Below are 26,030 nucleotides of genomic sequence, written 5' to 3' on the forward strand. Positions count from 1 at the left end.
GACTGGCAAAAAGAAAGCTGCATTTAAAAGAAAATACCAAGTCCTACTTAAATTACAGGTTCATTGCAACAGGTGATTCACATTCTCCAAGCCTGCTTTTTATAATATGTGGCGACAGGCTATCCAACGAAGGCATGAAACCTTCAAAACTGCTTTTCCACATGGAGACAAAACACCCTGCTTTAAAAGACAAACCTTTGGAGTTTTTCAAAAGAAATAAACGTGAACATGAAGAACAGAGCAATTATTGAAGGCCACCACTTCGTCAAATGTGTCTGCACCGAGAGCATTATTCTTAGTGGCTAACCACATTGCTAAAGCTATGAAGCCCTTTACTATTGGTGAAGAGTTGATCCTGCCTGCTGCTAAGGACATTTGTTGTGAACTTTTAGGAGAGGCTGCAGTTCACAAAGTGACAAGTGTTCCTCTTTCGGCTAGCACCATAACTAGACAAATTGATGAAATAGCAGAGGATATTGAGGAACAATTGTTAGAGAGGATTAATGAGTCACCACGGTACGCAATCCAGGTTGACGAGTCTACCGATGTTGACAACAAGGCAGCAATGCTTGTTTTTGTGTGATATATTTTTCAGGAGGATGTGCATGAGGATATGTTATGTGCATTCTTTTTGCCAATTAACACCACAGCTGTAGAACTATTCAAGTCTTTGAATGATTACATATCAGGAAAACTGAATTGGTCATTTTGTGTCAGTATATGCATGGACGGAGCAGCTGCCATGACTGGACGGCTTTCTGGTTTCACTACTCGGGTCAAAAGGGTCACTTCTGAATGTGAGTCTACGCACTGTGTCATCCATAGAGCAATGCTGACGAGCCAAAAAATGTCACCTGAATTTAACAACGTTTTGCAGGAGGTGATTAAAATTATCAGCCACATTAAAGTACATGCCCTTAACTCACATCTGTTCTTGCAGCTCTGTGAGGAGATGGACGCAGAGCACACACGTCTTGTCTCATACACAGAAGTGAGATGGCTTTCTAAAGGCAGATCACTGGCCAGAGTTTTTGAGCTATGAGAGCCGCTCCAGAGATTTCTTTTAGAAAAACAGTCACAACTGGCAGCACATTTCGGTGACACAGAAGGGGTCACAAAATTTGCTTACTTGTGTGACATATTCAACCTGCTCAACGAACTCAGTCTGTCAATTTAGGGGAGACCAACAACTGTGTTCAGTCGACAGATAAAGTAGCTGCATTCAAAGCCAAACTGGAAATATGGGGGTGACGAGTGAACATTGGGATTTTTGACGTTTCAAACATTAGCAGAGATTTTGAAAGAGGCTGAGCCAGGGCCTTCTTTCTCCCAGTTGGTGCATGATCACCTATCTCAGCTTTCAGAAGAGTTTGAGCATTACTTCCCAAACACAAAAGACCCCCACACTGGGAAGGAATGGATCTGTGACCCATTTGTGAATAAGCCAGGTGAATTGACTTTGTCCGTGCTAGAAGAGGATCAACTGCTTGAGATTGCAAATGACAGTGACCTTAAAAGTATGTTTGAGACAACTTCAAATCTCCATACATTCTGGATTAAGGTCAAGGCGGAATATCCTGAGATTGCCACAAAATCACGGAGAAGCCTGCTTCCATTTCCAACATCCTATCTTTGTGAAGAATGGTTTTCTGTAGTGACAGCAACCAAAATGAGATTACGGAGTAGACTGGACATAAGCAACCCACTTCGGGTGTCACTGTCTCCTATCAACCCCAGATGGGACCATCTAGTTGCAGGAAAACAGGCTCAGGGCTCCCACTGATTCTGCATTATGGTGAGTTGTATAATTATTTCATTATATATTACAATGTAATAATAATAGAAATAAAGTGCACAATAAATGTAATGCACTTGAATCAACCCAAAACCATCCCCCACTCCCGGTCCAGGGAAAAATTGTCTTCCACGAAACTGGTCCCTGGTGCCAAAAAAGTTAGGGACTGCTGGTCTTTTGAGATGATCATGTGGTTTGTCTTTCCTTTTGCTAATATGGTGTATGGCTTTGATTTGCATCTGTTGAACCATCCTGGAAACCCTGGGATGAATATTTTCCGACTCAAGTCAGATTCAGTCACCATTCTCGCTGGGCACCTTAACAACCTTGTGGCTTTTTGTCTTTATGAGCCCCTGGCTCTTTCTCTTCCTTGGAATGCTCTTCTGGGGTAACCCAAATTTGTGTCTCTGTAATTATAATTCTTAAGATCCAAAATGAATTCTATTCTTATTTGCAGCTTCCTGCATTATTTTTTTGGTTGATACCATCTTCTTTTATCTCCTCCCTCAGTTTCTACCTTATTCTCAAACCACACCCCACCACTCCCCTTTCCACAAAAACTTCTTACTTGTTACATAGGGCAATTTAATTCTCCTTTCTTCACTCTTCCCCTATCCTGCACCCATCTTAAGGGATATCTTTCTACAACCAAGGGCCAATCAGGATGTTATAAGTAAAAGGTACTTTTCTCTTAGAAGGATCCTGCCACCTAGTTTTTTAAACCAATATCTTTTCTTACCTTCCTCCCCACCCTGCATGATTTTTAGTGTTTATAGATGTGAGCATAAAAGAAGAGAGAGGAAGGAAAAATCCTTAATGGAAGTATTGAGACTAAGCTGTGTTGAAAGGAATTAGGAACACCAAGTGTTGTGAAATTTAGTTTTATTGATAGAAAAATTATTCAAAGGCATTTAAGCTTTGGTGGATCCAACAATTGTACTCATATATTCTAACTGGTATCAAAACAGTGATTACAAATAAAATATACAACATCAAATTATACAGTTGCTTTTCATGAAGATTTATAGTTAAAATGTCATGTTTTCATAATAATGTATGGTTAAAACATTTTTTGTTAGTAATTTTTTTCGTTATAGCATCAAAAAAAACCCCAAAATTTATAGCACCCTATGTACTCTAGTTACTTATTATTACCAGTAAGTTATATTTGCTTTTTTTTTTTTTTTTTTTTTTTTGTGGTACGTGGGCCTCTCACTGTTGTGGCCTCTCCGGTTGTGGAGCACAGGCTCTGGATGCGCAGGCTCAGCGACCATGGCTCACGGGCCTAGCCGCTCCGCGGCATGTGCGATCTTCCCAGACCGGGGCATGAACCCGTGTCCCCTGCATCGGCAGGCGGACTCTCAACCACTGCACCACCAGGGAAGCCCTCTTTTTTTTTTAATTTCAGAATTTTATTCTGGATGCAAAGGTGGTCTTTAGGAGATTGGAGGATTCCCAGCAGGGGAGGGCCATGATCCAATTTACATTATAAATATTCCACTTTGGCTCCTATATGGACAATGATTGTGGGGTTATTGTCCAGGTAGTTAATGGAAAGCAGAATCACAGGACCAAAGGGAAGTGATGCTGTCCATCCCCCCGCCTGCAGGAAACTCTACCCACAAACCACTCCCAGGTAGATGTGAATCCATCATGCTTCCAGAATTCTCAAAAGGCCAAGGATCCAGGGAGCCAGGGGCATCTCTGTCCATGGAAAAGTGACAGGTCTAAGGAAGGATGAACAACCAGTAAAGCCTCACTAAGCAACCAGAGAATCAGGCTTCCCCAGCAGGCCCAGGGCTCAGTCACAGAGCCCCCAGAGATTTCTTAATCACAGTCTGAAAAGCAGTCATCTGGAAATATAGCCCAGATTGACTCCATGGAGGTGAAGGCATCAGGCATGGACCAGCTGCCTCTTCTAGAAGCACAAAGCACTTGAAATAATTCATTTTAATCCAATTATTTTCAACCTCAGCTCCAAGAAGCAGTAAAGGTTTGGCAGGAATATTAATATTAGTTAATATTTATTGAGCACTCACTGAGTGGCAAGAACTAACCATTATTAACCCCAGTTTACAGATGAGGAGATTAAAGCCCGGAGGCAAATCATATTTGTCGAGCCCCTCCAATGTGAAGTTCTGGCCAAGAACTTTCCCAACATCATCATTTGCAAGGTTCCACAATAGCCTTCCAAGATGGGCAACACTGTCCCCATTTCACAGGTGAAGAAGCCCAGACTCGGGGGCATTAAATTACTTGTCAAAGGCCAAGAAGCAAACAATTGGAGGAGAAAGGGTTCAGCCTAGACTCACTGTACTCTGCTTGCCCCACTGCACACAAAATGGAAGCTGGGAGAATCAGGACAAAAGACAGGTCCTCTGGCTCCTTGACTCTTCTAGCCATTAGATGACTCTACTTGCAAGTGGCAAATAGGAAGTGTCACATGGTTTCTGCTTGTCAGAGTAATGGCCTGCATACAACCAAGCCATGCTAGGGCACAGGGACCCCGTGTTTCTCACAAGGTCCCATTCCCCTGCCATTAGCATCACTGAACTTCTTGCTTGTGATGACAAGCCCTATACATCATGACTGTTTCGTCTTCCAAGAATGCCCGCAGAGACCACCACAGCCATTTGCTCCATGATCATGGGTGGAGTGTTCAAGAAGTTTCCTAAACTGAAAGTATGTTTTGCACATGGAGGTAAGACCCTATCTGTATTAGTCAGCTTGGGCTGCCGTAACAGAATATGACCACAGACTGGGCAGCTTAAATAACAGAAATGTATTTTCTCACAGTTCTGGAGTTCCCAGATCAAGATGCCAGCACAGCTGGTTTTTGGTGAGGTCTCTCTTCCTGGATTACAGAAGGCCACCTTCTTATTATGTCCTCACATGGCCTTTTCTTTGTGTATTCACAGGAAGAGAGAGAGAGAGTTCCTGTGTCTCTTCCTCTTCTTATTAGGACACCAGTACTGTCAGATGAGGGTTCCACCTTAAGACCTCATTTAACCTTCATTATCTCCTTAAAGGCCTTATCTACAAATACAATCACATTGGGGGTCAGGGACACAATTTTGGAGGGACACAATTTAGTCCTGGTAGTTGTTCTATTTATAAAGTATATGATGGTTCAAGGACCAAATTCCATTTCTGCAGACAAGTTTAGTTTGGTTGGCACAGTTTACTTGATTTTGCCTTGTTTTTCATTTAAATCTCTCATCAGACCACAAGCTACCACAAGCTCTCCAGTTTGCAATAGTCCCTACCATTCACTATTGTTTACAAACAGGCCTGTTTCATTCATTTCCATTTCCTGCTTGGTTCCTGTAGGTAAGTGAGTTTGTGACTCTTGAATACACACACACAATATCAAACTATACATATTGTTCTCTAATCCACTTTTCCTTCTCAACAGCACGTGGAGACATCTTTCCATGTCAGTGAGTACAGCGCTTCATCATTTTTGATGGTTGTATATGCATGACAATACATTTTATGGATATGCCATCATTATTTAGATATTCCCCAACTGAAAGGCTGCCTCTGTATTTTTCTATTATAACCACGCTACATTTGAAAACCTTGACCACACATCTTTATACACTTGTCTTGTCTCTTTAGGATAAATTACTTAAATCTGAATTTCTAGATGAGTTAACTTTATTCTTTTTGCTGGGTCATCTCTCGCATTTGGAACCCAGTAGATCCTCTGTAAATACAGTTAACTAGCTGGGCTACAGTAACTTCTCTTTGCATACAACATGAGGGTTGAAAAGAATCCTTTTCAGTTAACACTAACCCCTCAGGAATGGGCTTTACTTGCAGGTGGTTCCTTCCCCTTCACAGAAGGAAGAATCTCCCATGGATTCAGCATGCGTCCAGATCTGTGTGCCCAGGGCAATCCAACCAACCCAAAGAAATACCTTGGTTCTTTTTACACGGACTCCTTGGTTCATGATCCTCTGGCCCTCAAGCTATTAACAGATGTCATAGGAAAGGTAAGCCAGGGCTGCCATTTGGATGACTTACGGGGAGCAGAGTGCAGGATCAGCAACCAGTTGCTTGGTCTCTCCTCAAAAGCCACATCACATCACTTCTGCTGCATTTTATTCATTAGAAGCAAGTCACTAAATCTGGCCCACATTCAAGGGGAGTGGAATTCGGCTCCACCTTTTTTTTTTTTTTTTTTGGCTGAGCTGGGTCTTCATTGCTTCTTGTGGGCCTTCCCTAGTTGCAGCGAGTGGGGGCTACTCTTCATTGCAGCTAGCAGGCTTCTCATTGCAGTGGCTTCTCTTGTTGTGGAGCGTAAGCTCTAGGCACGCAGGCTCAGTAGTTGTGGCATGTGGGCTTCAGTAGTTGTGGCATGTGGGCTCAGTAGTTGTGGCTCACGGGCTGTAGAGCTCAGGCTTAGTAGTTGTGGCACATGGGCTTTGTTGCTCTGCAGCATGTGAGATCTTCCCACACCAGGGCTTGAACCCGTGTCCCCCGCATTGGCAGGGGGATGCTTATCCACTGCGCCCCCAGGGCAGCCCGGCTCCACCTTTGGGTGCCTCCAAATGACAAGTGGAGCAGAGCATTGTGGTCCCGGGCACGAGAGGGAGGCCCGGGGCAGGAAAAATAAAGCAAAAGACTAGGGCAAGCTGGTAGGGTGGGCCCCGCGCACACGCATGGGTGGCGGCAGGGGTGAAAAGGGCTATTTGCTTTTTAAGATTATCAAAATGACAAATTTAAACATATTCCTTCATAAGTAGCACTGAGTAATAGAAGCAAATTGGTGCCTTTACATGAAAATGATTGTTGTCACATGCCTCTGATGTTATGGTGAGTGACTTGCTGAGAACAAATAGAGCTGCTCCAAGTACACATGGCCCTTATCTTGGTCACTTTAGTATGACCACCACTTGCTGCAGTTCTGTGTGCTGGTTTAGACTTCTAAGGATACCACTTCCTCAACCAGCAGATTTCATGCTCACCTCAATGCTCCTAATGTCAATCTGCACTTCTCTGTGGATCTCCATTCTTAATTGACAAGGGCCAATGTCTTGCAATGTAGGGCAGAATTTTTCAGCATCATTGGCAATGAAAGTTAGAGATTACACACAATTTTATTTTGAGATGATAATGATCCTTGATGAGGACCTGTGATAGTTTGCATTTTTATACCCAATTCTTCACCACTCCTTGCTTCCACACCCTTGCCATGGCCTTACTGTGGCTGAAAGGGGTTTCCTTATCCTTGACTTTGGGCTCAACTTAGTGATTTGTTCTTGCTAATGGCATGTGCACAGAAGTGGTAGTGTGCCAGTTCCAAACCTAGGCAGTGCATTTCCACAGCCCCTCTTGCACCCTTGTCATTGACATGAGAAGAACATGCCTGGCTAGCCCACTGGTCCAAGGAGGATAAGGCACTTGGGGAGCAGAGCTGCCCCCGCCATGCCTAATCTAGATCAGCCAACATGCAGATGCATTAATAATAATAAATGAGTGTTGCTTTAAACCTCTCAATTTCAGGGAGTTGTTTGTTCTGTTTGTTTTGTTTTCATATCATTTTTGTGGCATTAGATGATAGACCAGCAGTTTCCTAAATTTTTTAAAGTAAAATGTTACAACAGTTGAACGAAGGATGACAATTTTCAACTTGCCTGTTAATTCTGATTGATGTTACTAGCTGCCTGTTGCATTGTTCTGAAAAGGAATTTGAAATTGAGTCTAGGTTTAGCACAAAATTAATGGGATTGATTATTAATGTCTGCCACAGGAGTGGAAAGGGAAAGTGAAAGAATATATGCTATACATCTTTTATCCTAACTCAGACTCAACTTAAGTGTGAGTGGCTATTAATGACTGGTAGGATAAATGAATTGTCTTTGAACCCCACTCAACTCATTCTATTTTGTATTTTGTTTTCTTTCCAAAATACCTGCTTTCTGTAAGTATTGTATATGTGTGTGGGGGATACTGTGGTTTGTTTGGCCTTCTCCACACCCACTGTAATTTCCTTCTAGTGTGCCTTCTCGTGCAGTGGAGGCTAGAAAGCTAAAAGTCACATTTTTAAGACTCCCTAAGGTTATGGTTGTAATTTAGGTTTTGCCAATCAGATGTATTTGTGTAACTCAGAGCTGAGTTGGGTCAGGGTCTGAAGCATCATTGGGCTGACAGGGATTGTGATAGAGTAGCAGTTTCTTCAGTCGGCAAAGAAATTATTTTTCTCAATTTCTTCCTGCCCTTCTTCCTGCCACTCATCTTTGGTTCTGAATGATTCCATTCCATGTAGCCTCTCTGGTAATTCTGGTGACAACAGGTATGTCCTCCTAGCATGCCCTTAGACAGTGACTGGCTTTGTCCCTTTCCAGCCCTCCTTAAATTATTGATGACAGCATTCCTTTGAGACAGTAAAGTATTTGATTTTTATTTTCCCTGGAAAAAATCAGGAGTAGCTTAAGTTACATGAGTCTTGTAGATGCATTTCTGAAAGGAAGCCACACAATTGGGCATGGTATTGGAGCTGGGCAGCTCTCAGGGGTGGGGTGGGGGGAGGATTGGGTTTCTTGCCTAAGAAAGCTCTTGTAGTCTGATCCTGGGAGTGAATGTAATTGACTTCCGAAGTAGTTTAATCTAACATCCCACTCAACTGAGAAATTTTCTTTTACATCATCCTTAAGAGGGCTAATCTCTCACAAAACATGCCAGCAAAGGGGGGATCACTAGCTCATTAGAAAATGCTAACTCACCTCAACACAGGGTGTATTTTATTTTGGGAAGTGATAATTTGCAAGAAAAAGTTCTGAGGTCAAATACATTAGGGAAACATTTTATAAAATTGCCCCCTTTTGGAGAGTCATCATGTAAATTAGCATAATAAGAGCTCTGCAAAAATCAGAATGGGGAGAACTTTCTATTTTGTTTAAGCCAGAATTTTGTAAACATTTGGCCATGGAACTTCCCCCCCTCTTCACAGAAGTGATATAAGGTCACATTTGGGAAAATGCTGCAATAATTTTAGAACTCTTTCTAATGAGACAATTGTTTGTTTTGTATCTTCTCTCACACTTATACCAATTTGTCTTAATTATAACCTGGAGCCATAGAGACAAATGATTAATCTCCTTCCCACATAAAAACCTGATGCATGGTGGTCGCCTCAGGACTGGGAGTGGGTGAGGGGTGGAAGGTGTGGGTGGAAAGAGAGGGCATCATGAAGGATAGAAAAATAGTCAGTCTATCAATTTGTCTTTCTGTCTGGCTTGTGACACACATATTCTGACCCAATTCCCTCTTTACTTTACCCCATAGAGTGGCCTTTCTAATCTGACCATGTTCTTCCCTTTAAAACTTTAGTGCTTCCCATCATGGAATGGATAAATTTCAGCTTCCTTGACAAGGCATACAAAGTGCTGTAGGATCTGGTTCTTGCTTCTTGCATTTTTTTTTAGGTCAATATTTTCTCTCCTCATTTCACTTGCATTTGAAAGACAGCAGTAGTGAACTACTTGCAGTTCTTGGAGCCACAATACCATTTCACACCATCTGGGCTTTGCACAGGCTGGTCCCTGTGCCTGGAAGAATATCCTCTCATTCCCCATCCCCACCTTGTTCAATGGCCTTCACATAGCCATTATCCACTCCCAAAACCAACATCACTGTATCTGTAAAGTTTTATCTGAATTCTCTCCAACATAGATTCCTAATAGAGATAACCACTACTTGGTACTACCCTTGAATGCTGTACATAATTTTATTTTTTGGTCTTATTACTCCATGGTGGAAGTATTTGTTTGTACGTTTGTCTCTTATTACATACAGGTTTCTGAAGATAGGGATTGTGTTCGTTTTCTAGGGCTGCAGCGGTAAAGTACTACAAACTGGGTGACCTGAAAACAACAGAAATTTACTGTCTTGTAGTTCTGGAAGCTAGCAGTCCAAAATCAAGGTGCTGGCAGAGATGTACTCCCTCTGAAATCTGTGTAGGAATCTTTCCTTGCTTCTTCCAAGCTTCTGGTAGTGGCTATCAGTCCTTGGTGTTCTTTGGTTTGCAGCTGCATCACTTCAGTCTCTGCCTCTGTGTTTACATGGCATTCTCTTTGTGTGTCTCTCTACTCTTTTTATAAAGACACCAGTCATTGGATTAGAGACCCAACCTAATCCAGTATGACCTCATCTTAACTAATTATATGTTAACCACCCTAGTTCCAAATAAGGTCACATTCTGAGGTACTGGAGTTTAGGACTTCAGTATGTTTTGGAGGAGGATACAATTCAATCCATAGCAGAGACTGTATCTCATTTATCTGTTGCTACTGAGTAGATGCTTAATAAATATTTGCTCAGTTGAGGCCCGTGTTTAAAGTTAAACATTTTGGTTGTCTGGTTACCTGCACTTTTCCTCTCTATTATTTAAAATATTGTTGTGGGGCTTCCCTGGTGGCACAGTGGTTGAGAGTCCACCTGCCGATGCAGGGAACGCGGGTTCGTGCCCCGGTCTGGGAAGATCCCACATGCCACGGAGCGGCTGGGCCCGTGAGCCATGGTCGCTGAGCCTGCGCATCCGGAGCCTGTGCTCCACAACGGGAGAGGCCACAACAGTGAGAGGCCCGCGTATCACAAAAAAATATATATATATATTGTTGTGAATATCTTTGTGTATCCATTTTTTTTCTTTGCCTCTGCTGTATTAGGCCTATCACATAAATTCCTGAAAGTCAAGTTCTTGAGTAGGGGCCAGGCATTGACTCAGGCCAACTAAAGAGATGATGACAAGGGTACAGTCAGGTGGGCAGTTGATTCATTTGTGGTTCATTACTCCTTCATCAATGTGCCTACTAACTACCAGATGCTGGGTTACTGAAAAATGGTGCTATGATCCATTCCTTCCTGGAGTTTATAATCTAAGAGCCCTAAGCACTGTGTAAATTGTTGGGGATTAGATAAACTATGATCCCTACCCTCAAGGAGCTCCCAGTCTAGTGGGGGAGATTGACACACTGAGTGATAATTACAACCCAATCTTGAGTATAACACAAAAGTATGTGCTGTGATAGCTTTAATGAGGGGCACCTAAGCCAGCCAGAGTGGAGAGTGGGGGATCTAAGGGGGGTTTCTGGAGATGGTGACAGCTCAGCTGAGTATAAATGATGAATAAGCTGGGTATGTTTTTGTGTCAGAGGATTTTGTGGCTCAGGGGATGAGAGGGTTTCCAGGCTCTAAAATCTGTTCCTTTGAGCTATAGTCTATTCCTGTGCCAGTGCTACTCTGTTTAATTACTAGAGCTTTGGAGTATATTTAAACATCTGAGATGACAAGTCTTCTTTCATTCATCTTTGTCAAACATTTCTTGGTTGTTCTTGTATATTCATCCTTCTTGTGCATGATACTGATTAGGACCAGGTTCAGCTGAAAACCCAAAGCCAACAGTGGCTTAAATTAGATAAAAGTGTATTTCTCTATCAAACAAAACTTGGAGCAGGGACACTATGGTGGATCCATGGTTAATAGAACACCAGAATATTCTATCCTGTTGTTTCACCATCTTCAACATTTGGCTTCTACCTCATGGTCTAAAATGGCTGCCCAAGCTCCAGCCTTAACATCTGGAGGAAGAAGTAAGTGGGGATGAATAGGCAAAGGGGGCATGCCAGCTGCCTTTTAAGAGGGGTTCCTAGTAGCTGCCACACAACATTTATAGTTACATCTTATTGGCAAAACATGGTCCCAAGGCTATACCTAACTGTTGTGAAGCCTAGAAATATATTCTTTGTTTTATGTGGCCAGGTGCCCAGCCTAAATTTTAATTACTAAGGAAAAGAGTTTAAAGAACATATATTGGGGCAGAAAACTAGCAGTCTCTACAATACTTTCTTCTTTCCCTTTGGGATTTTGGTGGAATTACATTAAACTTATAGATGAATTTGGGGGTAATTGCTATTGTTATGATATCACAGCTCTCTAACCAGGAGCATGGCTTGAATCTCGATTTATTTGGGTCTTCCTTTACATTTTTTAGCAAAAACAAAATTATTTTCCATAGAAATGATACACCTATCTTTTTTGTTGTTGTTGTTTTTTGATACACCTATCTTTTAAAAATTTTTTTATTTCAGAAGATTCTTAAGACTGCCTTCACTCAATTCCCCCTCCTTCTACCCCCTTTGCCTATGGTAACCATAAATCTTATCTCTTTTTCTATGTTTGTTTGTTTTTGTTTTTGAAGTATAACTGATCTATAATACTATGTTAGTTGCTGTTATACAACATGATTTGATATTTCTATACATTTCAAAATGATCACCATGAGTCTAATTATGATATGTCACCATACAAAGATGTTATATATTTATTGACTATATTCCTTATACTGTACATTTCATACCCATGACTCATTTATTTTGCAATTGGAAGTTTGTACTTCTTAATCTCCCTCACCTATTTCTTTCCTCTCCCACTCCCTTCTCCTCTGGCCACCACCTGTTTGTTTGCTGTATCTATAACCCTGTTTCTGTCTTATTATGCTTATTTATTTGCTTTTTAGGTTCTACACATAAGTGAAATCATACACTATTTGTCTTTCTCTGTTTGACTTATTTCACGTGGCATAATACCCTCTAGCTCTATCTGTGTTGTCACAAGTGGCAAGATTTCATTCTTTATCGTGGCTGAGTAATGGTCCAATATATATAAATCACATCTTCTTTATCCATTCATCTATTGATGGGCACTTGGGTTATTTCTATATCTTGCCTATTGTAAATAATGGTGCAGTGAATATAGGGGTGCATATATGTTTTCTAATTAGTGTTTTTGGTTTTTTTGGATAAATAACCACGAGTGGGATTGCTAGATCATATGGTAGTTCTGTTTTTAATTTCTAGATGTAATTTTTAATTAAAAAATTAAAAATATGCACCTATCTTTTAACATTTATTTCTAGATATCTATTTTGCTAGTGTGAATGGTGCCTCTTTTCTATTATTATTATTATTTCTATCTGGCTATTACTGGTATGCAAGAAAGTGATTAATTTCTGCACATGCTTATAACTGGTCACGTTTGTGACTTTTCTTATTAGTTATAATATTGGGTTGGCCAAAAATTTCGCTTGTTTTTTTCCATAAGATCTTCAGTTGATTCTATTTTCTTGATAGACAATTATAACATCTGAAAGTAATGATAACATTTTCCTGCTATTACTTATGCTTCTTAATTCTTTTCCTCATCTTGGTGCAAGGATTAGGGTCTCTAGAACAACACTGAAACAGGGAGGTGACATGGTCAGATTTACAATTCAGATACACCATTCTCATGGCTAACTGGAGAACAGATTCGAGGGGAAAAGGTAGAGGTAGAAGACAAATTAGGAGATTGTTAAAATACTGTAGGTGAACAGATAATGAGGTCTTAAATTGATTTAATGGAAGTAGGGATAGTAAGTAAGGAAAACATTAAAGAAATATTTAGGAGATAAAGCTAGCAGGACTTTGGTCCTTGATTAAATTGTGTTGGTGAGAGGAAAAGTCTTCCTGAAGTGATTATTGATGCAGTTTAATGAAAGAGAGTTTGTTGTTGAGGCCATGATCCTGACTCGTTGAATGATTATTCTGACAGCTTGTACCCTATTTGATTCCTGGAAAAGACAGGACAGAGATAGGCTAGAAGAGTTCACTTTATTTTTGCTAAAGCTTCAGAATCAAATGTTTATTTAGAGTAACCTTATTTTTCAGAGTGAGTTGCTGAAGTGGTATGTGAATGAAGTTTGTTACAATCAAGAATATTAATAAATTTTGAGTCTAAATTGTTGAATGGATGATCACATGGAGGTGAAAGTTGTTCATGAGGATAATAAGATTCTTAAGTCCTCAGTATAAGATAGGGGGTTGGTGATCCTGGCCATGAGTAAATAACAGCATGAGGGAGGGATAGAATGTAGTGCAGCTCGCATGTATGTCCTTGGAGAAAAAGTTTGGGGAAGATGGTAGAGAGGAAATGGTATGAATTGCAATGGAGAGCTAGAACTTGTCCCAAGGAATATGGATTGTGGGAGTTAAGTGACAAAGTAATAAAAAGAGTTTGAGTATGTGGGTAGGTGTGGAAGAGACTCAATGGAGTATGGGTACTCTTAGAATATGAGAAGTGAGAGCTGACTGGGAGTTGCCTGAGAACGGGATGGAAGTTATGGGTTATTTATACTATACAAGGTACATCTATACTATGTGTACTATATCTAGACTAGACTAGATTAGACTAGGGGTTTGGTGTGGGCAACTGAGATAAGGAGTAGCAGAGGCTTTGTGTTAGCAAATAACAATCTTTATTGGTGAGAGTTTTCTTTTATCTCTTGAGGAGAATCTTCCAAGATAGTTAAGGGAAAGCATTAGCTGGTCATCCATATACCTTATTTCTAATGGAAACATGAGGGCTGGAGGTGGCTGGGAGACTTAGAGTGGGTTAGGGAAAGTAACTGTTTGCCAGTATTCTCCCCATTTATTTGGAAATGGGATTGATGGAATCTAGGATTCTTATCTGGGTAGAGACAGATATGGGTAGAGGAGTCAGGGTAGCTAGTGGTATATTCAGGTCAGAACACATTCCTGAGATTAGACTGAAGAGGGAAAGTTTTGTGGCCAAGAGTACTGAGCCATAATATAGAGTCCCCCCTCCAAGTTGACATTAATCTTAACTTATGTGCCAACTGGGATTGAAAGAAGAAGAAAAATAATAATAGGCTGGGGCATAAGGAGGAACAGGAAGAGAAAGAGGAAGAAGGGGAGGAGGAGGGGGGGGGAGGAGGGAGAGGAGGGGGACGAGGAGGGGGAGGAGAAGGGGGAGGAGGGGAAGGAGGAGGAAGAAAGGGAGGAAGGGGAGGAGGAGGAAGAGAGGGAGGAGGAGGAGGAGGGGAAGGAGGAGGGGGGAAGAGGAGGAGGAGGTAGTGGGGGATTCCAACATTAGGATATATACCTCTTATTACTCTATTCCTACCTCTGGCTACCCACTTTAACATGTAGTTAGCTGGGTAAATGAATAGGAAAGGGTTCTCTTTAGTTTCCACGTATTGGACTTTCACATTAAGGATGAAGAAAATGCATACTACTAGAAAACATTTTAAAGAAATACTCTGGCTGAAGTTTCAATAGCACTCATGTGATGCAGATTCGGCATTCATTATTTTAATAGCTGTGTGATAATTTAGAATCACACTTGCCTCCTTGTGTGTTTAGAAACACACTTGTTTGGTTAGTTTAATTTTCCAAAATAAGGGGTCACTGGAATAGTTCCTGATCAGTGTGAGGAAGAAATCCTAAAGGGTTCGGGACTTGGAAGAATTACTTGCAGATGATATCAAGCCATCATTAGCCTCAAAGTAGAAGTTACATAAACAGTTACTGAGAGAAATGAACAGATATCACCACTACCTCTTTTTTTTTTTTAAAGCTTGTTATATTAAGGACCTTGTGTTATGGACCTCATAATATAAGAGGACATTTGAATAGATGATTTTGTGGGAGGTAATGTAAGTTTCTTGAGGACAGTGATTATGTCTTTTTCATGGTTGTATCTCTAATATCTAGCACTGTGTCTCACATTTAGAACATGAGTTTTTGTCTGGCTATAGTTTACATCCTACTTTTTCCTTGATTTTTAGGTAACAGTCTTATGAATTCAACTTTCAGGCATGGGAGTCCCCAGGTAGAGAAATGGAGTAAGTAAAACTTTCTGTGACACCATCAGATATTCTTGGTTTTGTGAGGTGGAAAGTTTCTTTCCAGATCATTCCTAGGTTGGTTGATAGAGGGCCCAGGGTCATCGTTAGGATGTATCAACTTAGATAAACAAGACCATACCACACATCTACTTATGATCATCCTTTCCTCTATTCTTTATAAAATAGAATTAGATTAACATGAACATCAAGAGCAGTTATGAAAGAGAAAAAACACAAAAATGAAAACAATGACAAGCCCCCTCCCCTTGCCCAGGGGCATATGTTTGAAAACATAGTTTTGAAGAGAGAGGTCATCTCCCTAGTGGAAGTAGTGTGGACTTTGGCTTCAAGTCCCAGCTCTGTTACCTACTAGCTGTGGGGCCTTAGACACCATCTCTGCTTCTCAGGTCCCTCACCCGAAGGATGGGGGTGATAAACACATACCCCATAGTATTGTAAGGATGAAGTTCAAGAATGTTGACAAACACTGTCCACCTGTAAAACTCGCACTCACCCTTTAAATAACAATCCAAATTCTGCTTCCTTTAAGAAGTCTTACCCAATTTCCCAAGGGCAAGGTTAGGTACTCCCTTCCTCTATGCTTCTATCATTGTTTGTATATACCTTCAAGAAAGCAACCATTAATTGTATTGTAATTGCATATTTGCCTATCTGTCTTCTAATGTAAGGTTCTTGAAGCCAGTCATTATGTCTTTTTCATGGTTGTATCTCTAATATCTAACACATGCCTCACATTTAGAACATGCTTTAAAATATTTTTGAATAAATGAATGAAGCACTTATTAGAATTTCTGGCTCGTAGAAGACGTACAACAAAGATTAATTCTTAACTTCCTTCCACTGTCCCTTTTTACATTGGTGGGTGTATCATGCAGGGGGTAGGGAGGAAAGAGGAAGAGAGAATTCAGATAGAGAGGTGCTTTAGGTTAATTTATACGTAAACAAAAATATTTTGGTTCCCCCATCCTTCCAGCTGCCTCTCTGGGTCACCACTCACCTGCGCGATGAAAGGAAGGTGGGTCTTCCCCCTCACTACCCCTGAAAACAGCTTTGATTTCACTCCAATCTTGCATTCCCTTCCTATAGGAATGCTGTTTTATTTCCCTAAGATCAAATGTTTGTGGCAGGCATTGAATACAGTAAAATATATTTCATTTATCTATTGATTTATTTTGTCTTAAATTCTTGATTTTGAGGAACTTCTTAAATCCAATATTCAAACAGATGCAGAGGAAGCCAGACTATTGGGGTAATTGGAGCATGTAGTTCTATTTGGCAGGAGAATTGGGACTCATGCTGGCTTCCACACTAGATTTCCAAGGGCAACATCCAGCTGATGGCTTGTTGCCTTCAGGACCTGACCTTGCACTGATATGAAACAATTCCTTGGAGTCCTATTTGTTGACCCAAGCTCTGAGCCTTGTTATTTGCTAAAGTGAGAAATGGTGTAAGTTTCTTCTCATAAGGTCAGTGCCCTGGGTTCCTAATATCACAAACAGATGTGTTTCCTGGGAAAGTCTTCCTGCCAGTTCACCATCTCTGGAGGATTCCTGTATGTCTAAGTACACTGATATCCAAAAATGATTCATTCATTCTCAGTTGATTTAGTCTACTAGGGTTGAATGAATATGTCTCATTTCTAGAAACCTCTTATTGTGAAAGGCATAAAGAACTTCCTCCGTACTATTTGACCATCAGGTTCGGCATGGTCCAATGAGGAATGTGTACATTTTTGGGAATAAGAGAGTTTCTGCTCTCCGAGAGCAGAAGATAACACGAGAACAGAGGGTTTAGCTGTGCTGCAAAGCAGTGGAGGGGTTTGGAATGGTGCGGGGCTAGGAGATAGGAGACCAGAGTTACAGCTTTTTCCTTTCATTTAATAATCAATGTACTCTGAGTCACATTTTAAAAACCCATTTCTGATAAAACTTTTGTAACTGTCAATATTGAACTGATAACATTCAAAGAGAAAGGCTTCTTTTCCTTTAAGAACAATTGTTTCTCACTTAGATGTACATCCCTTTTCCTGACACATTTGAAGATAGCATCCAATATTTAGAGGACCGGGTGGGGACACTCACTGAGATATTAGTATATAATCAATTGCCAAATCTGACATTTTTATGGAGAAAGTAATCTTTCTAAAGAGTTCATATTTCTAAACTGCTTTGATAAAAAATTTCTGAATAAAATTTGTTCTGAAATATCAGTGACTCAGAACTATCATGACTAGAAACATATAAAGAAAATAAATTTTGATTTTAAATATCATACGTCTCTAAGTTTTAGAAACAATTCTTTCTTTCTCTGTATCTTACCTTTTAGTTTTTGTCCTTACGCTTGCATATTTTTAGATAGTTGTGTTAACAGTGCACATACCGCTTTGTATTCTGCCTTTGTTTTGGCAATAGGAGATAAAATAAGTAATCAAAACAGGATTCTTTTGACTATAACTGTAACTAAAAACATTATTCATAAAATCACATAAGTAGGAAGAAAAAGAAATAAAAGAGTGTCTTATTTGTAGAACCTGTATTAACCAAAGCACATTAGAACAATATTTAAAATTTACCCCTCTTGCTCTTTCTGAATTTCTACTGTTTGAAAGACGCTTACATATCTGTTTGTGGAGCCCGTGGGATATCTCGTAGATGTTTGGGAACCCAGCAAACTCAGGTGCCTCATTCCCTGTCTCAGTCCATTTGGACTGCCGTAACAACATACCACATAACTGAGTGGCGTATGAACAACAGAAATTTATTTCTCACAGTTTTGGAGGCTGCAAAGTCCAAGATCAAGGTGTGGGCAGATTCAGTGTCCGGTGAAGGCCCACTTCCTGGTTCATAGAAGGTTGTCTTTTCATTGTGTCCTGACATGGCAGAAGGGACAAGGGAGCTTTCTGGGGTCTCTTTTATACGGGCACTAATCCCATTCATGAGGGTTCTACCCTCATAACCTCATCATCTCCCAAAGCCCCCACCTCCTAATACCATCACTGTGGGTATTAGCTTTCAACATCAGAATCTGGGGAGGACACCCATGTTCAGTCTATAGCATTCCCTATGCCATTTTCTTCTGTTGCCCTGGATATAACTTCCCAGGCTGCAGTTGACCAGCAAGCCCTGGGCAGGTACTTCCCTGCTCCTGGGGTGAGGTCTCCCATGACTGTCCGTCTCCCTTTGACCATACTTTGTTGTGCTGAGGTCATTCATGTGTCCTCGGAGAGGCTACAGTTCATATCATCTAACACGAAGTGGAGAGAATTGCTTCCTTGGATGTGGCATCATACATTCTTAACGGAGTCCTAAAGCAATTTTAGGATTCTGCCTTCCCTTTTGTGTTCTGCCACTTTCCAGTAATATCCAGTTTGACACTGGTAATAAGTTCAGACATTAGGAGATTGTCATCATTCCATATCCAGAGAAGCACTCCATAAGCACGTTCCTGACTCTCAGCTGTACTTGTACTTTGGCAGCAGGAAAGTTAATTTATGATAAGTGTATTGAGTTTCAATCTGAGATGGACTAGTTGGCAAAAACCTTGAGCTTCTTCTCCTTTAAATTATCTGGACAAAGCATAGCTCCTAACCCTCAGAGATAGAGTGAGGGTATAAAATAAAAGATTTGAGGGAGGGTGTGTCAGCAAATGCTGGCTCATGAACTCAAATTTAGAAATTTGTTGAGGCTTTAAATGCATGTGCCCAAATCTTTCTCCTCCTTCCAGGAGGGCTGGGGCAATAGGGTTCCTCTAGGAGCTCCTGTCCTTGGGCTGCCCCTTCTGTCTGCCTTTCCACAATAGTGCCGCAGTCATGACCTGATCACTCCCACTCAGACCTCTGAACTTGAAGGTTTTTAATTCTCTATCACTGATGAACTCTGATGAATTCTCTATCACTGATGAACACTGCTGACAGCAGTGGCAGAGTTATTTTCGTCACTGCTGCAATTCTATTATTTCCTATATGTTTTTTTAAACTGAGGACCTAGCAGGACTAATATTTGTCATGGTGTAACTATAAGCTCGTATCTCCCAGATGGAGAACAGTTATGTTGATGAAACTCCAAGGTCTTGCCAAATAAAATTAGGTCATAAAACAAACCTTCATATAATTTATGTCATTAGTCATTTTACCATTAATTTCTAGAAAACAGCAGTAGCTCCAAGATCCCTTGGGCCATCCTTTTAAATTGGACCCTTATGAGATGAAGAATATTATCTTTTATTTATCCTGGTATGTCCTATGCATTTGATAACAGCCACTTCTTAAAACGGTTCTTGAAAACAACTGGCTTCCTGGCATTTACTCTGGAGTATCCTGGATTTATGGCTTTGGTACACAGATCCCGCTGGCCATGGGAATAGGCTCCAGAGAGTTTACCACCCACTGAGAATAGCTTGCTCTGAAGTTGGCAGAGCAGGAATGGGTGTTGCCTACTAATCCAGAGATCCAAGTTTCACTCTCACGGGGATAGCTCCTTCTATGATAGGCTCAATTAAATGAGATCCAGGTGGTGGTAGAGAGAAGCCTCTAAGCAAGGTTGTTTGTACCCGATGAGTCGTGTTTCTGTAGCGAAGTGGCTCTTGCCCCTACCACTGGGACAAACTGGGTGACCCCTGAGAGCTTTGTGGAGGCCCTGGCAGCCCTGCAGGGATCTGGCCAGCTGGACCCCCACTCCTGCAGGCCCCATTGCCCTGCTCTGTTATCCACCACTACGGGGATAAATGATAGCAGTGGTGCCTTTTGGGAAGAGGGACTCCTTGTCTCCTCTCTGCCATGCCTTTTGTGCCCTGCAGAAATATACCCTGGGCCCCGAGGGTTAAGACCCTTCTAATACAAATCCTTCTCCAGGGTGCCTGAGTTGGGGAGGAGTTCTGAGACAGAGGCTACTATCCAGAGCCTTAGCCCTTGATGCCAAGACCAAACCACTGCTCTGGATTCCTTCCACCTACACAGTAAATTCCTTTTAGGATCCTCACTAGTCTTTCCTAATTCAGACTTAGACCCTCTTACTCCCAATCCATCAGACAATTTACGAAAACTTTGAATCTCAAAAAGAAGAATTTGGGGTCTTTCAGAAGTCTTTACTCTCTCTTTCTTAATTTATAGGTACATAAAGATTATGGTCAGACACTCATTAATTCTCAAACTTTAACACAAATGGACATATTGGGTGAGACATAATGAAAATCTGCCAGATTCCTGAGTCTGGGCCAGCATGTGCTCAGCCAATGCGTGTTGTAAAATATGATCACACTGAATATTCTTTTTTATAGCCTTCATGTTTTTACTTAATTTCATGAACATCCTTCCATGACAGTAAATGTTTTTCTATAGCATCATTTTTATGGCTGCAGAGTATATTTTGCTAAGCCTCTAGTATGAGACATTTATTTCCATTTTTTCACTATCACGAACAGTGATGAGATGTATACCTTTTTTTTTTTTTTGCGGTACGCGGGCCTCTCACTATTGTGGCCTCTCCCGTTGCGGAGCACAGGCTCCGGACGCGCATGCTCAACTGCCATGGCTCACGGGCTCAGCCGCTCCGTGGCATGTGGGATCTTTCCAGACCGGGGCACGAACCCGTGTCCCCTGCATCGGCAGGCGGACTCTCAACCACTGCGCCACCAGGGAAGCCCAGATGTATACCATTTTATAAACATCTTTGCATACATCACTGATTGCTTCCTTAGGATGATTTCCTAGACGTAGAATTTGCTGGGTAAAAGGGCACTCCAGTTACACCAACACCAGCAGCTTACAGGGCTTTGCAAAGGGCTGTCAGTAGTCATCTAAAATAATTCAAGAAACATTCTCTTGTGGCTTTTCTTTTAAATGGTCCATAAGAGAATGCAATCAAGGCTTAGAATTGTTCACACGCACAAGCACACGCACACACACATACACGTGGCTACTACTGAATCTCTGAATAACAAGCTAGGACTGTACAGTTTTGTCCACTGCTTTCTCTCAAAATATCTTTTATTGAATATATTTTTAATATTTGCTTTTCAGCAAAACATAATGACAGTTGTAATACTAACAATTGCCAGAAAGGGTTTTCCCTAATGCTCTGAGTATTTGTGTGTCAAAGGAAGAGCCTTTATATCCTTTCAAAGGAACAGCAAATATGATGGGGTGAGAGTGGGGACAAAGCAGCATCTCAAAGGCCTTCCTGTTGGGGACATGTCTTAGAGAGGTCGGGAAGTATTTACTGGTGGGGGTAGGGCTGGCTATCTCCCCCATCAGATTGTATGTAGCCTTAAGAATACTATGTCTCAATGATGAGCGATGTTTGTCATTTTGGCTTTTAGTTTGTCTCCTGGGACCCTCTTCTAGCCTTCTCAAACTTCCTGTAGCATTTTGGCTCTAGAATTGTGACATTTTGTCTTTTTCCCTGAGGTCTCAGGGAGAGTGAGGGAACCATCTGTGCTTGTCCTCAATCCTGTGTTTAAGAGATAAAGAAGCAATTACTTCTCTCCTCAGAAAAGCTCTTTTTTCTGTCCAGCCTCTGCCTTGATCTCTCTTCAGTAAACAGTAAAAGCAATGTAGCAATCCACAGCCGTGTAAGCCTGTGGCTGGCGGCTGCCCCCAGCTACTTTAGACTGCATTAATAAAAATACAGCATATGGGCTGAATAAAATACCTATCCCTTTGTGCCCTAAGTCTTCATTCCACAAACATTTCCTATGCATTATGCACTGGACACTGGGAGAAATATTGAGATTCAGGGCTGAAAAGACTGTCCCACATTTAAGGAACTCAGGCAAGGGAGACAGATGTGGCAACAAACAATTGTCATATGATGATACAATTATTGTAATGAGTGTTTGTTGAAAGGACAGGAGGTAGTTCAGGAGGTGGGCCACCTGGGCAAATAGCCAATGAGGTCTTAGAGGATAAATAGGTGGAGGATAGATAGACGAGAGGAGGAGGGAATTCCAGGCAAGGGAACATCATATGCAAAGTCATGAAACTAGGCTAGTTCATGGAGAGTTGGGTGGAACATCAAGTATTCTAGTTTTGCTATGAAAATATGTGTGGATGGGCAGGAAATGTGGTTAGAGAAATAGGCAGGGGCAGGTGATGGGAGGGTTCTTATATGTCACATGTGAGAGAAACTAATTGTCCCCCAATATTTGTTTTCTTCTGTCTTCAACTAGCAATAGACAGTTTTGCTGGGCACGTAGCTGCTAGGATTAAAGACTACATTTCTTAAGCTCCCTTGAAGCTAGGTGTGGCCAGAAACTAAATTCTGTAAACTGTGTCACCTGGCTCCAGGAATTCTACTCTTAGGGCCTTAAAGACAGTGGAGCATGAGTGCATCCTTTAGGTTTGTTTAGTCTTTGTCCCTTTCTCCATCTAAATTCTGGAAAGCAGATTATGTCAACCATACAGAACAAGATAGAAAGCCTGGTCCCTGGTTTCCGGATGCCATGGAAAACGGTATAGCCCCAGACCACCTACCCAGATTTCTACCTGAGACAGAAATAAATTTCTGTTTCCTTTAAAAGAAAATTATTTTGAGTTTCTGTCTCTTGCAAACATACCAGATCCTGACTAATACGTTATGCAGACAAGTTTAGATTTTGTGCTATTGCTGATGGAGAGGCAGTGGGAAATTGCTGCGGCTCGGGGAGCAATGTGGTGGGAGTTGCATGTGAGAACCATCTCCTGAAGACCCTGTGAAGGGTGGATTAGAATGGGACAGGTGAGAGGTTGGTGGAGCCATGCGATTATGTAGTGGCTTTGTACCTAGTCAGCTGAGTTAAACCGGAATTCGACTTCCCAGAATTTCCTTCCCTGTGTGGTTCTCAGTTAGGATTGGCTTCAAGATAAAGATTTGAAAGGGTAAAGTAAAGCAGCAGCCATGTTTACATGGAAAGTTGATATAGGGTCGGCGCTGCTGCAGCTCAAACACATAATCTGGAATCTGCTGGTTCACCTTCTTTGCATGAGGCAGCGGCTGGGACCACAACTAATTCAACTACTGCTTATCTCCTCTTTCAGCTCCTCTGATTTCTGGGCCAACTGTGGTTTAGATTCTGGATAAAGGCTGAAGGCTTGGAAGTGATGGGAGACTGACGAGCATCACAGTTTTCCTCTTAGGTTCCAACTTACGCTTGGGGGTTCCAGTTTATCCTTGCTCTCCCACTACCGGTCCATCTTTCCTTCCCAGCTGCCTGATGTGCTGACTTCAAACCAGCACCAAATGAAGGAGCAAACTGCACATAAACGCTTTAATCAGTTCCCCAGGCTGCATACAGTCAACTCCATAGGGATTTGACTTATTATAATAAGTCTCTTATCACTCTAACTGGTTCTGTTTTTCGTTCTTTTTTTTTTATTTTTAAACATCTTTATTGAAGTATAATTGCTTTACATTGTTGTGTTAGTTTCTGCTGTATAACAAAGTGAATCAGCTATATGTATACATATATCCCCATATCCCCTTCCTCCTGTGTCTCCCTCTCACCCTCCCTATCCCACCCCTCTAGGTGGTCACAAAGCACCGAGCTGATCTCCTTGTGCTATGCGGCTGCTTTCCACTAGCTATCTACCTTACATTTGGTGATGTATGTATGTCAATGCCACTCTCTCCAGCTTACCCAAAGCTGCCTCTTCGTCCCAACTTACCCTTCCCCCTCCCCGCATCCTCAAGTCCATTCTCTACATCTGCATCTTTATCCTGTCCTGCCCCTAGGTCCTTCAGAACCATTTTTTTCCCCTTAGATAACATATATATGTGTTAGCATACGGTATTTGTTTTTCTCTTTCTGACTTACTTCACTCTGTTTGACAGACTCTAGGTCCATCCACCTCACTACAGATAACTCAATTTCATTTCTTTTTATGGCTGAGTAATATTCCATTGTATATATGTGCCACATCTTCTTTATCCATTCATCTGTCGGTGGACACTTAGGTTGCTTCCATGTCCTGGCTATCGCAAACAGTGCTACAAGGAACATTGTGGTACATGACCCTTTTTGAATTATGGTTTTCTCAGGGTACATACCCAGTAGTGGGATTGCTGGGTCATATGGTAGTTCTAATTTTAGTTTCTTAAGGAACCTCCATACTGTTCTCCATAGTGGCTGTATCAATTTACATTCCCACCAACAGTGCAAGAGGATTCCCTTTTCTTCACAGCCTCTCCAGCATTTATTGTTTCTAGATTTTTTGGTGATGGCCAGTCTGACTGGTGTGAGAGGATACCTCACTGTAGTTTTGATTTGCATTTCTCTAATGATTAATGATGTTGAGCATTCTTTCATGTGTTTGCTGGCAATCTGTATACCTTCTTTGGAGAAATGTCTATTTAGGACTTCTGCCCATTTTTGGATTGGGTTTTTTGTTTTTTTGATATTAAGCTGCATGCGCTGCTTGTATATTTTGGAGATTAATCCTTTGTCAGCTGCTTTGTTTGCAAATATTTTCTCCCATTCTGAGGGTTGTCTTTTCGTCTTATTTGTGGTTTCCTTTGCTGTGCAAAAGCTTTTTTTTTTTTAAGATGTTGGGTGTAGGAGTTTATTAATTAATTTATTTATTTTTGCTGTGTTGCGTCTTTGTTTCTGTGTGAGGGCTTTCTCTAGTTGTGGCAAGCAGGGGCCACTTTTCATCGCGGTGCACGGGCCTCTCACTAACATGGCCTCTCTTGTTGTGGAGCACAGGCTCCAGGTGCGCAGGCTCAGTAGTTGTGGCTCACGGGCCTAGTTGCTCCGCGGCATGTGGGATCCTCCCAGATCAGGGCTCGAACCCGTGTCCCCTGCATTAGTAGGCAGATTCTCCACCACTGCACCACCAGGGAAGACCTGTGCAAAAGCTTTTAAGCTTCATTAGGTCCCATTTGTTTATTTTTGTTTTTATTTCCATTTCTCTAGGAGGAGGGTCAAAAAGGATCTTGCTGTCATTTATGTTGAAGAGTGTTCTGCCTATGTTTTCTTCTAAGAGTTTTATGGTGTCTGGCCTTACATTTAGGTCTTTAATCCATTTCGAGCTTACTTTTGTGTATGGTGTTAGTGAGTGTTCTAATTTCATTCTTTTACATGTAACTGTCCAGTTTTCCCAGCACCACTTATTGTAGAGGCTGTCTTTTCTCCATTGTATATTCTTGCCTCATTTATCAAAGATAAGGTGACCATATGTGCATGGGTTTATCTCTGGGTTTCTATCCTGTTCCATTGATTTATATTTCTGTTTTTGTGCCAGTACCATACTGTCTTGATTACTGTAGCTTTGTACTATAGTCTGAAGTCAGGGAGCCTGATTCCTCCAGCTCCGTTTTTCGTTCTCAAGATTGCTTTGGCTATTCAGGGTCTTTTGTGTTTCCATACAAATTGTGAAATTTTTGGATCAGGTTCTGTGAAAAATGCCATTGGTAGTTTGATAGGGATTGCACTGAATCTGTAGATTGCTTTGGGTAGTATAGTCATTTCCCCAGTGTTGATTCTTCCAATCCAAGAACATGGTATATCTCTCCATCTGTTTGCATCATGTTTAATTTCTTTCATCAGTGT

Source organism: Globicephala melas, chromosome 1 (assembly GCF_963455315.2).
Source record: "Globicephala melas chromosome 1, mGloMel1.2, whole genome shotgun sequence".
NCBI classification, from domain to species: domain Eukaryota; kingdom Metazoa; phylum Chordata; class Mammalia; order Artiodactyla; family Delphinidae; genus Globicephala; species Globicephala melas.